Source organism: Protopterus annectens, chromosome 7.part1 (assembly GCF_019279795.1).
Source record: "Protopterus annectens isolate FY-2018-M chromosome 7.part1, PAN1.0, whole genome shotgun sequence".
Lineage (NCBI taxonomy): Eukaryota > Metazoa > Chordata > Ceratodontiformes > Protopteridae > Protopterus > Protopterus annectens.
The window spans coordinates 174,436,608-174,449,648 of NC_056740.1; positions in this window are offsets into that span (position 1 = coordinate 174,436,608).

Consider the following 13,041-nt stretch of genomic DNA (forward strand, 5'->3'; position numbering starts at 1 on the left):
CAAGGTCAGTTAAATATTTTGAAAGATGTATAGAGAAAATTCATTAATAATATTGTTTCGGTTAGAGATTTTGACTAAGAGAGCATAGGATCATAGGTTCATAGGAGGTTACTAGGCTAATGGCCCTAGGGTCAAGCCTAGCTATGTAGTACCCTAATTGACCACAGTTAGATGGTCATTGTTAGCAGAATGATTCTATGATCAGCCCCGACTGCCCCTGTCCAAGAGGGACATAGGTGCCACCCTGGGATTAATTTACAGTCTCCCATTCAATTGTCAAGGCTGTGCTTAAATAAGGTCATTGATGAGCTTCACATGAAATGGGACTTTATTCCAGAGGAGTGGAAGTCTCTGGGAGATATATCTGTCTCTCCAACATGTTTTGTTAATTGCACAGACAAGGTTGAGATCCCTGGAATGAGGGACTCTTGTTCCATTTTTAATTTGAGGATGTGCAGCATTTCCATTAGGGCAGGTTCAGAGACTGCTCTGTAGGCCAGGCACAGGTAGCCTCTCAGTAAGCCTATATGATACAGAGTATAGTGATAGGGCTTCCAGTCTTTTCATGTAGGTCATGCTTTGGAGGCCCTGGATTCTCTTGGTTAGGAACTCCTGTGGTCTCTCCAGTTGCTGCAGGTGTCTGGTGAGGTACATACAGAAGAAAGCATTGTACTTAATTAGTGGTCTGTTAAGGGTCAAGTACAGTGGAGTTGTAACATCCTTAGTCTTGGAAATGATGCCCTTATCTATGAGATGCACAATGTAAAAGGTTTTCTTCACCACTATGAGCTCATGGTGATAGAAGTTTAGATTGCTATCGACCAGTGTTCTCAAGTCTCACTACTGGGTTTGAGCTTAGGAGGTGCTATCTGTATCATGATTAGTGGGGGATAATGAGTCATTTTTTTGCATTTAGTTTTAGTTTGTCACTTTGTCACCAATCATTTGTCTGCGTCACTCCCTTCTGTAATATGTTAACATCATTGGGGGACTGAATGATTGCACCCAGTTTAAAGTCATCTGCAAACTTGGTAAGCCACAGGCCATCTACTTTTGCCTGGACTTCAGAGAAATAGATTCCAAACAGTAGATGGTGTAGAACAGATCCTTGTGGTACCTCACTAGTAACAGGTCTACTGGTGGAGGTGAACTTCCCAACTTTGACAGTGTGCATTCTATTGGTGAGCCAGTTGTCACCCATCTAGTGCTGTATGGGTTAATCCCCAGCTGGGAGTGTTTCTCAATGATCCCTGCATGGGGGATTGTGTCAAAAGCCTTGGCTAAATCAAGACAGGTGGTATGTACTGCTTTGCCTTCATCCAGGGCTTTGGTGACATTCTCAAAGAAGTCCACCAGATTTAATAAGCAAGATCTACCCTTGACAAAACTAAACTGGGTCAGGTTGAGAGTTTGAAGATTGTGTATGTCCTTGTTAATAAGATTCATGATGATTCTTTCCATGACCTTGCAGATAAGGCTACTTAGGCTTATGAGCCAATAATTCACAGGGTCGGTTGACGGACCCCCTTTATGCAAGGGGATTACTGTTGGTGTTCTCCACTCTGCCAGTGCAATGCCAGTGCTCAGGCTATGGTTAAAGAAAGTGCCAAGTGGTTCCGCTAGGCCTTGTTTTATATTGTTTAGTAAGCAGCCTATAATGTTATCTGGTCCCACAGAGGCCGTGATTTTGGGGAGAGCACTTGCATGACCTGTGTAGATATTTAAATTTGTATTCTGTTTGCTATAGATATATATGTGATAGGTTAATAGCAGCATACAATATTTATCAAGCCCCAGTTATGGCAGCAATGTTTAATATGGAAATTGCCACTAAGGAAAATGATTTAAGATATAATAATATGAATTTTGTAACACAGGTGTGTAATTCTAAACTTAAACATAATTTTTGTATTAATACACTGTCCAGTTTCTGAAATAAAATTCCTGTTAACATCCTTTTATTGGGTAGTCTGAATATATTCAAGAACTTAATTGATAATTAGATGGATAATAAAGTATATACGTCACATGTAAAGAAATCAGTGTTTCTTGTTAGCCTTATGGCCTGAACGCTGTAAATACTTTTATGAATCTTATGAATATATATGGGTTCTGGATACTAGAGTGACTGTATAGGGACAATGACAACCATTTGGTCAACACAAACAGATGGTCAACAAGTATATGAGATTGACAATCCCCAGGAAGAGGAATTTTTCCTTTCCCTGGGATTGTGCGATCTCAGAGTTAGTATATATAACTAGTAGGGGGTGTGAGTGGCTGGAGCTGCAGGGGTCTTTCCCCCCTGTAAAATCATCTGCGTTTGGTTTAGTCCACTCTGAGATAATTCCTGAAGCATGCATAGGACATGTTGAGCCTTGTTGTTTTGACATTCTTATGTCAATTATATGGGGGCTGGTGTAGCTGGTCATTTGATTCAGTGCCCTACACACATATATATAAATGGGTCACCTTCATTTGACTGACAACTCATTTGACTGAAACTCATTTGACTGACTAGTACTTGCAGTGCACTGTAAGGCAAATAACAGGGATATGTCCTCTTCCACAATGTAGTGTGACCCTGGAGTTAGTATATATAGTTAGGGGAGTGTGGGGGGATACAGCCCCCCACACTGGGAGTGTGTGGGGGGTGAAGCCCCCCACCTAATTTGGTTTTAAAGAATAATATAACACAAAAGTACAGAGTTTAAACCAAAATAGGTGGGGGGGGGCTTTGCCCTCCCTCACCCCCATTGTGGGGGGGCTGTGCCCCCACACCCCACCTAACTATAACTCCAGGGTCGAACTACATTGGGGAAGAGGACATATCCCTGTTATTTTCCTTACAATGCACTGCATGTATTAATTGTCAGTCAAATGACTTATCAGTCAAATGAAGGAAACCTATATAAATATATATGTATAGGGATTCACTTTAGAACATCAAAAGCTTATAACAATGAAATTCAAAACATTGAGACCAAAATCTTGAAAACTCAAAACACTGAAAACACAAAACATTGAATCCCATAACATTGAAGAAACATAGAAAAGCAATGTGTACTATATTCCAGCACAACTACATACAGTAACAAATAAAAAACAAACAATATTACATTTCTCCAAATATAAGTAGGGGGGCAAGCCTTACTTAAATATATCAACTCCAACATTGCACTACACTATACTAAGATGTGTTATGTTGTAGTATAGCAAATAAGAAGGGAACATGACTGAGGTTACCTATGAAACTCCATTAAGTATCGGAGAGATATATGGTAATGTGTAATGTTTTAGCAGTGAAGTAGTGTTTCTAAGAGAAGGTTGAGGATAGTTTTTTACAATTTAAACATGCAGTCATGAAGCACGGAATGGTATGTTTGCCATTTTCTTCTTTGTAGTGCAATCTCGGGTTGATATATTTAAGTAGCAGGTGGTATGGGGGGCACAGGGGGGCTTGCCCCCTCTGCTTATATTTGAAGAAGTGTAATATGGTTTGTTTTTTTTATTTGTTTCTGCAGTCGTGCTGACATATATTAAATGCTGGTTTCCTATGTTTTTTCAGTGTTATGGGATTCAATGTTTTGAGTTTTCAGTGTTTTGAATTTCAATGTTATGGGCTTTCAATGTTCTAAAGTAAATCCATGTATATATAGTGTCACAGTGGGTAGTGTTGTGACATTACAGCAAGAGGTTCTCCAGTTTGATTCTTGGTTGGGAAGACATCCATGCAGAGTGTGCATGTCTTCCCTGTGTTCTCATGTTTTTTTTTTTCTTGGTGCCCCAGTTTCCTTCCACATTCCAAGGCATGCAGTAAGTGAAGTGAACACTCTAAATTTGCAATAGATTTAAGTGCACATGAGTATGTGGCACAGAACAACCACTATAGGCTAGCCACCTGGGGTGTGCACATTACTTTTATATAATGGTCACTGCTGATTTAACACCCTAACTCTATGTATAAAAATGAGAAAAAAAGGGATGTGTTCGCACACACGCACACACACACACACACACACACGCACACACACACACACACACACACACACATATATTGCATGCAAAGGAATGCAGCAGCTAACATGTTTAAATAAAACAATGTGAAAAATAATATAAACTTTAGTAGTACATTGTAGCAAGTATTAGCATTTTAGAAATTTAAAACTATTGTTATTGATCAGTGCCATGTGTTTTCTTTTTGAGTTTGTCACTCATTTCTAGCACTTTTGTCATAGCCAACAGGATCTCCTGGAAGCTGTGCATAATTAAGGTAGTGTGGAGGTCACTGCCAGGAAATCTTGAAGTCAGAAGGAATGCATGACAGTAATGTGACTTCTTCACTGCAGCATGGCCATCGGGGGATGCAAACTCAGTTGTAGTGACACCCTTAGATGCTTGTGTTGCCTCTGATTATTATGCTTATTTTATGTCCTAACATATAGGTTCATAGGTAGGTACTAGGCTATTGGCCCTAGTGCCTTTACAAGCCTAGCCAAAAAGATACCCTGGCTTTCACGACCCAAGAAAATTATTTTCCTGTGCCCCTGTCAAGCAGAACCACAGAAGTGATCCCCGCGGTGAATTTTCTATTAGCCATCCAATCATCAAGATTTTTCTTGAAGAGTGCTAATGAGGAGCTCTGTTTGTCATAGATAGGTAGTCTGTTCCAGAGTATGGGAAGTCTCTGGGACAGGAATCTATCCCTCCAGCATGTTCTGTTTATTGTGGTGACAAGGTTTAGGTCCCTAGAGCGTGTAGCTCAGAGGGATTGGGATTTCTTCCAACTATGCCAGAACATAATTCCTTTCCTAGGTTCCATATTATACCTCCTCCCCAAAGTTTCTTTATTTCTAATTTCTGTTTTGTGTCAAAAATATTACATCTTCCAATATTATTACATCAATATTACACCAATTTAGGATGCCTATTCTTCTACTTATGTTTTTGATATTATTTGCATTTACCGAAAGCACTCTAAAGTGGTCATTATGTCTATACTGTAGCTTACCAGAAATTGTGTAAATTTGAAGTATTTATCCCGTTTGCGTTATACATTCCCTTTTTTTAATACTTATCACTTTAAACTTTCTTTTTCTTCCTCTTAGTCTTTTGCTAATAAATTATGTTTACCTTTCTCTATTTTCTAGTTTATATCTTACTCATCACTTATTCCAGAACATTCTTCTGTATTATCTATATTGTCTTATGTTTCATTTTCCTCTTTATCCTTATCTTTGTTTGTACCCTGATCTTGCTTCGCTGCTTCCTTTTTATTTTTTATTAGGACTCTCTCTTCTTTTCATATACTGTCCTCACTTTTGTTTTCTTCTTCTTCATCCTTTTTCTCTAGATTATGATCCATCTATAACATTTTATTTCACACTTTTTTGGTTCATGACCTGTTTCCTTACAAATGAAACACTTCCTCTTATCACAGTTACTTAGCAAGTGATCATTTTCCCACTGGAAAAAAATGTGTTTTCTGTTGTCCCCAATATTTTAAAACAGTTCTGTTATCCTCTACATGTATCATACTAGGTATTTGAAAAATTTTTCTTCCTCTATTTTCAGTACAATATGACAGCCTCCTCCAGACCATAATCCTCTGTTATCATAACACTTTACTAATTCCCAAAACTTCTTTACAGAGTTTGCTTAAATGTCTCTTTAAAGTCCCTTTTTCAACTTCAATTAAAAATTGAACATGCATTTCTTTTTGTTTCTCTGTGAAATGCTTTTACCTCATATGAATTCCATGGATTGCAGTTCATTTTCTTCTCATACCCCCCCCCCCCCAAAAAAAAAAATTCCAAAACAGAACCAGTCTTAAAAACAATGTCACAAAATGTCTCTTTATGAATAATAACAAAAGCTCTTACCGCTATTGCCAATGGAGCTATTAAATTATCCCAAGTATCATACCTGTCCATTTAAGCTGCGGTGGTACGGTGGTACGGTGGTAGCATTGCTGCCTCACAGCAAGAGGTTCTCCTGTTCAATTCATGGCTGGAGTGCTTTCTGTGTGGAGTCTGCATGTCCTCCCAGTGGTCGAGTGGCCTCCAAAAGACATGCATGAATGGTCGTGCCTTCGCTGAAGGTTGGGCGTCGGGCTGGCAACTCGGCACCATAAAAAAATCTACTACCAATCATTAGTGGACCGGAGTTCCACTGAGGTGACCCCTAACAGGGAAAAAGCCGAAAAGACAAACATCATACCTGTCCATTTCTTTTTCTTCTTTGTTCTGAATTCTCACCATGAATTTCCTTTTGTTGACATTTCCTTTACTCTGCTCATCTCCCATCACTTTCCCTACAGTTTCTTTTACAGTTTTGGCATATGATTTCTTTGCCTGGCAGCCTTCTTTCAAAATCACTTCTGATTCCTCTGATTGAATTTTGTCCATAATTTCTCCCCAATAAACAGTTTTTCCACTCTCTGCCTCGCTCTGCAGCAACAATTCACCCAAAATATTATCCCACAACACATCCATTATTGTTTTGAACATTTGCTTCTGATGTAACAAACAAATTCTGCTGAAACGACTCCTCAGAATCTTGTAGAGCTTCAAACATTGCACCAACATTTGCTTCTGTGCTACCCACCATCTTGGATCTCCTTGGGTGCTGTTCTCCTAGAAGATGTTGCACTAGAAATGGAACAGGCACTCTCCTAATGAGCAGAGGAAGTTCCCAGATCCCCTGGATAAACTTCACCTAGTAGTAAAATACCAGGTTTGGTTTCCAAGCCCAGTGGGACTAACTCAGTCAACAAAAGATAAATAAATGAATAAAGCTGATGTGGCATCACTGTTTCCACACAGGGTGAAGTAATACTAAGAAACTGCACAAAATCTGCTTCAGTGATCAATTCACTGAGTATAATTTGGCTGCAAGAGCATAAAGAGAATGTGTGCTGTTGTCCTGAGTATGGGCTTCCAAACTCTATACCCAAACTGGACTGCACACTGACCATTTACAGAGCTGAGTCCATTTCCCAGTAGTCCCAGGTCTTTGGCTCACTGCAATCTCTGTGAACCACTGTCTTCCAGGTCCCCTTTCTCCATAGTATTATTTACACACTCGATTTCCTCTAAAGATATAGTACTGCCACGACACTGAAGAAAGTCAGAGACTTTCAGTCATTCCTCTCAGCTGTCCACATATTTGTAGAATGTTTAGATTTTTGCCTCATATTTTTGGTCTGTTCCTTAAAAAATGTGTGCTGTTCTGATAAACCACTGAGGATTGAAGTCACTAAATAATGACTGGTATTTGAGCTTCATACTTATATCCTTCAGAAGAAGCATACTAACACAAATCATGTTATTTTACCAGCTCTCTAAGTTTACAAGAGCAATATTTAAAATTTTTCCCTGTTTTGTGGCCTTTGACCTTATTATTTTAGGCTTTGTCCAGATTTCTTGCACTAAGAGGTTGAGATGGATGCTTCCAGTCTACAGTTGCTCTAAAATCAAGCCAGATATGAAATATACCATTTAATAGCTCTTTTGCTGGTAGCTGGCTAAAGTAGTCTCATAGGCATGTGTCACACAGCTTACTGTCCCACAGTATATGTAATGATTACCCTCTTAAAAAAATAAATGATGGTCACAAGTGCTAAGAGGTGAACAAAATATGAACTTTACCTAAATAATAAAGAAGATAATGTAAACACTGAATAAAGCTACTGTTGACAGTGGTCATGTTGTTCACCCAGCATATCTTGACCTAGCCAAAGCATTTAACACAGTACCTCATGCAGGCATTATAAGTAAGCTATACGCTATAAATATAAATTTCTATGCACTGATATGGCTAGCAAACTGTCAGAAAGAATCCAAATAGTTTGTGGGGCACATACCTCATCAGAAAACATGACAGTAACCATTGGAGTCCCTGAAATCTCTGTACTGGAACCCCTCCTTTTAGGCCTTATTTCTCTAATCACCAAACCAAAACCTCTGGTTAATTAAATCTGCACAGAAAGAAGAATCCTAGTTAGTACTTGGTATAGTGAAAATGGCTCAAATTAAATCTGAAAAGGTGTGGTTTCATTTCATTTGAAAAACAATACCTACTCTCAGCATTTAGTATAGAAGATACTCCTGTTGTTGTTGTTTGTCTTTAAGCTTTTCCTGGTTAGGGGTTGCCACAGTGGAACTCCAGTCTGCTAATGATTGGCAGTTGGTTTTTATGGTGTCGAGTTGCCAGCTGGATGCCCAACCTTCAACGAAGGCACACCCATTCAACGCATGTCTTTCGAACGCCCACTCAACCGCAGGGAGGACATGCAGACTCCACACAGAAGGCACTCCCAACCCAAGCCGAGAATCGAACGGGAGAGCCTCTTGCCGTGAGGCAACAATGCTACCGCTGCACCACCACGGAATGTAGTATAGAAGATACTCCTATATTAAATAAAATGTAGTCAGGCACCTGAGTTCTTGGATTGATAGTTCCCTCTCCTTTATCTCATGTGGCAAGGCAACTGTAGTCTGAAAATCCTTCTGCTTAGCACAACTAATAGCCAAAGGTATTTCATTCATATGTAAAGATGTCATCATTTCCTCCATTCAACACATATTTGACCGATTATGGAGTGCAATGCCCCCTTTGGGATTTACCTCACTTGATATATCAAACAACTAAAAATACTCCAGAATTTCTTAACTATGAAGATTTTAGGCTTAAAGACACTGAGCTAACAAAAATAGTCTAAAAGATCTTTCTCTTTACTTAGTATCTTGTTGACTAGAGAAGTGATTTGTGCCTTTTCCACTATACCATCAAGATCCCAGTGCCCTTATTTTCCCCCCACAAATCTAATAGCTTAGCAAACACCAACATCAAGGACCTAAATCTTCACCAGCAGATAATAACAAGGTTGAGAGAAGGCTACATTAAGCAGCGCTTCATCCTTCTCTGGAATATGCTGTTTCTCCAATTTAAACAATGCAATAGATTATCATCCTTCAAACAGAACCTGGATGGCTGGATAGGTACCCTCAAATTTATGCTGAAAATAACTGGACTTGCCTTCCTTAAGAAAGGGGGTATAGAATGAGGATGGGTATTGGCAAGGAACTGAACATGACCTTAAATTGCTTGAAGCTCCTATGAATACTATGAAAAAGGAGGGGAGGGGGTACCCTGACAGGGAATATAGAGCAATATACAAATTCCAAACAATGCCATTCATGTCACACCTCTGAACGCTGTAACAAGACTTCAGTGGTGTGATGCATGTGCCATTTTTCAAAATTTGGTTTGTGTATTTACACCACCACCAATGTCTTTGTTTTTATTTTTATTTTAATGTAGAACAAGGGTAAGACAGGTTACTGTCCATCTGTAGGGGGGACACTCTAGCATATGCAAATTATGTTATTTGGGATATGAGGTCTCCTGTGCATAACACACAACAGTAGCCATCAGCACAGTGCTGTAAGATAGTGAGTAGTGGTGATATGTCCATTTCTGGGGTCAGTATGACTCAGGGTGTGAAGGGTGACAGCACATCAGCATAGAAGTTCATGGCCACCAAATGGAGGCAGCAGGACAGTGCTGAGACATGCAGGTCAGTCAGAGGAGAACAGACATGTATATACACACACACACACAAACACACACACACACACACACACACACACACACACACACACACACACACACACACACACACACACACACACACACTACTCCACGTGTCTAGCCACAGTTGTACATGATTTGTCATGGGATCAAGAGAATGATAACAGCTGTAAAAGTTCACACCAGAGATAAAGATGGTACTGAAGGCCCTGTACACACATGGAATATGTACCCTTGACAAGGGCATAGCAGAAAAAGCTTTCCAGGGCAAAGTATGCCAGGTAGGGAGTAGTGCCAGATATCAATGCTTTGCATGGCTATAGTAGGACACTAGTACAGGTGCATCATATGGTCACCGATATGACAATGCATGCCAAGACAAAAATGCAGGAAATCGAAAGGGACAGCTCCACCAAAAGAGGTGCAGCCCCACCCCAGAAGCATCTCAGAGAGGTGAAAGAGTTGCTGGTAACCCTGTATGGGAAAGGTGAGACAACCTTCCCACCTGATGAGGCTTGGGAGTGGGATCTGGGCTGCTAACAACTACCTGAATGTCTGTAAAGGACGCTCCACTTTTGTCCTAGTATGTTCCATATTCAGCAGAATACATATGTACATCTTTTCTACAGGAATATTGGGGCTGCAACTCTGACAACCTGCACCACAAAATATGTATGTGCCCAAATGCTGTTCACATACTCACCATGTCCAGTCTTTGCGCCATGGATAGGAGGAGTGATACCTTTATTCCATCACTTCCAAAGGCATGTTATCTATATACTTTCACATGTTCTTCTGGTTGAGGGTTCAGCAAAGCACAATTGGTTGGCACATGCCTGATGCCAACAGGCTATCTGTGAATGATGGTGATGGCACTATACACATGGTAAAGTCTAATGTTGTAGTGGCATTGCCAGCAATCTTATGGCTGGGGGAGCATGAATACTTCTTCAAAATAGGTAATGATAATGTAGTGGCAGATTGAACCTTTGATATCACAAATGTTACCTATGAGTTTCGCTGCCTCCAATGAGCACATAGGAGAAATGTGTAGGTGGCCATTCTGCTATGACTCCAGGTCATTCCTTGATCTGATTGTCACACTTAGACTCAATCACCAAAAATACTGATCAATAATCCCAGCCCAGGCACTGCTATGCACACCCTGGTAGAGATTGTTAATATGCTGTGTGGTCTACATGAGGAAGTAGAACTGTATGACCTGCACTATATATGCAGATTGACATGGCATGTAGGGACCAGAAGTTCACATGCCTGCTGTGGGCAAAGGTGTCTCAATTCCCATCCACTGGTACATGACTGAGGATACTAGCAAATGCCCACAATGGTTGTGCAAGGTAGAGATGGAGGGTTGATTATCTCAAACCAGGCTTACTCAAATGATACACACTGCTCTGAAGACTACATCACTATCACCCATGGCCATGGCTGCCTCCAGCCCCAGGTGAGGAAATTCACTTGGATGTGTCCAACATGGATCTACTTCTAAATCCTGAAATCCCACAAGATTTCAACTGTTCATTATTTTCATCTCATGAAAATAACGTTCGGTCTGGTGGGATTTCAGGATTTAGAAGTAGACCTGTCCAATACATGTGACTTCACCACAGAGACAGCCCTAGTGGACCAGACATAGTGGGTCCCACAATTCTGCACTGTCCTTATCCCATGTGTGCAACATCTAGTCGAAGCTGACCTTGAGGGTAAGAACACCAATCACCTTTGACCTCTCCATATGGGGCGGCTACAGTGGGTTGCCACTCATGTTCTTGAAGTGTTACATTATCCAATGTTCAGGTTTTATGTGCAGCCCCAGCACTAAAGCACCACACAATATACCTGGCTATCATTCATGACATAGCAGTTCCACCTTAACACTGTAAGTTGTGATCCCTGACTTCCTCAACTTACTGTCCATTTGCCTGGCTACCACATCCACCTCCCAAAACCCTTACCTGGGTGGTGCAACTGCTGACATCTTTCATTCTGTTCTACTCATTCTGTACATCTAGTAATGACAGTGCCCTGTTAATGTCCTGCTCTTGGAGGTGATGGTATGACAGCCATTGTCTAACTTGTCTTCAAAACAGAGAATGACAATGCACAACATTGTGAAGACTATGGGCAGGATTTACGAAGCCTCCGTGTAAGAGTTATAACTCATACACGGAGGCTGCAGTTAAACGGAGTGATGTCAGCATGCTCTGCATATTCATGAGAGCATGCTGAATCACACCTAAGGCTAACACGGTCCGTGTAAGACAGTAGGGGGCGTGTCCGTAGGCCGAGCCCTGTAAGCGGACACGCCCCCAGAAGAGTAAAAGTGCCCAAAGTAAACACCCACGACAGAGTCCATGGAAATGTGAATAAACACAACACAACACATGTCCCCACAGACTACGAACATAAAATGTACAAATGAACATCACATAATTTTTTTTAAATTGTAAAGATGTTTAACCGTGAGTGCGCTCGTTTGCGCGGGCGTGCCCGTAGCGCAGCTACAGTTAGCAGTCAGTGGGAAAGCATATAAGAACTAAATATGCAAAGTAAGCCAAGAAGCAATAGCGTAGCGGTAGAGATGTTGGCTGAAGAGCAGGCATTCATGGTTCGAGCCCCCACAACACCAATTTTTATTTTTAGCAAAATAAGCACGAAACAAGTCCCTGACAAATATGTACACATAAAATCACATTTTATGTAAAATGTAATGAAATAGCCCATTTATATTGAAGAAATGTGAGGTAACAAAACAATAAAAAATGCCAGATGTGCCCATAGCTGAGCTACAGTTTAACAGGGTGAGTGCATCTGCCCGTAGGTGAGCAGTGGTTTAACTGGTGCAAAATGAGTGCCCGTAGCTGAGCAGTGGTTTAACACGCTGAATCTATGTACCCCTAGCTGAGCTGAGCGTAATATGCGTGCTGATAGCCAAATGAGGCTTAAACCAGCGTACCCCGTTTGCGCAAACAAGCTAACCGACGGGCAACGTTGAGCAAGCCGTATCAAAACTGCCTTTACACAGACACACCCCTCAGCATGTCTAGACAGTCATAAAAATAAAAAGTAGTGGCCAGGTTCGAACCCAGGATACTATACACCATAGTCAAGGTACCAAACCACTAAGCCATGACAGCAGTACCTATAAATGCAATAATAGCTAATATATAGGAATGAATACAAACTGGAGCATGACAATGCAGGTTTACTGAAGTTGATACAATTCCAAAATGGCCAATCACAGATATGTGCGGAAAAACGGACTATATAAGCCCCATAGGTGGGAATACACAGCATAAACGATTGTAGAACTGAACTGCAGGCAGAATGACAGGAGTAGGAGAGGGTAGTTGCTTTCGAGCACAGAGGTGGGGCATTGAGGAGTCCAGGTACATGGTCTGGCTCCTAGTCCACAATCATGAGGCC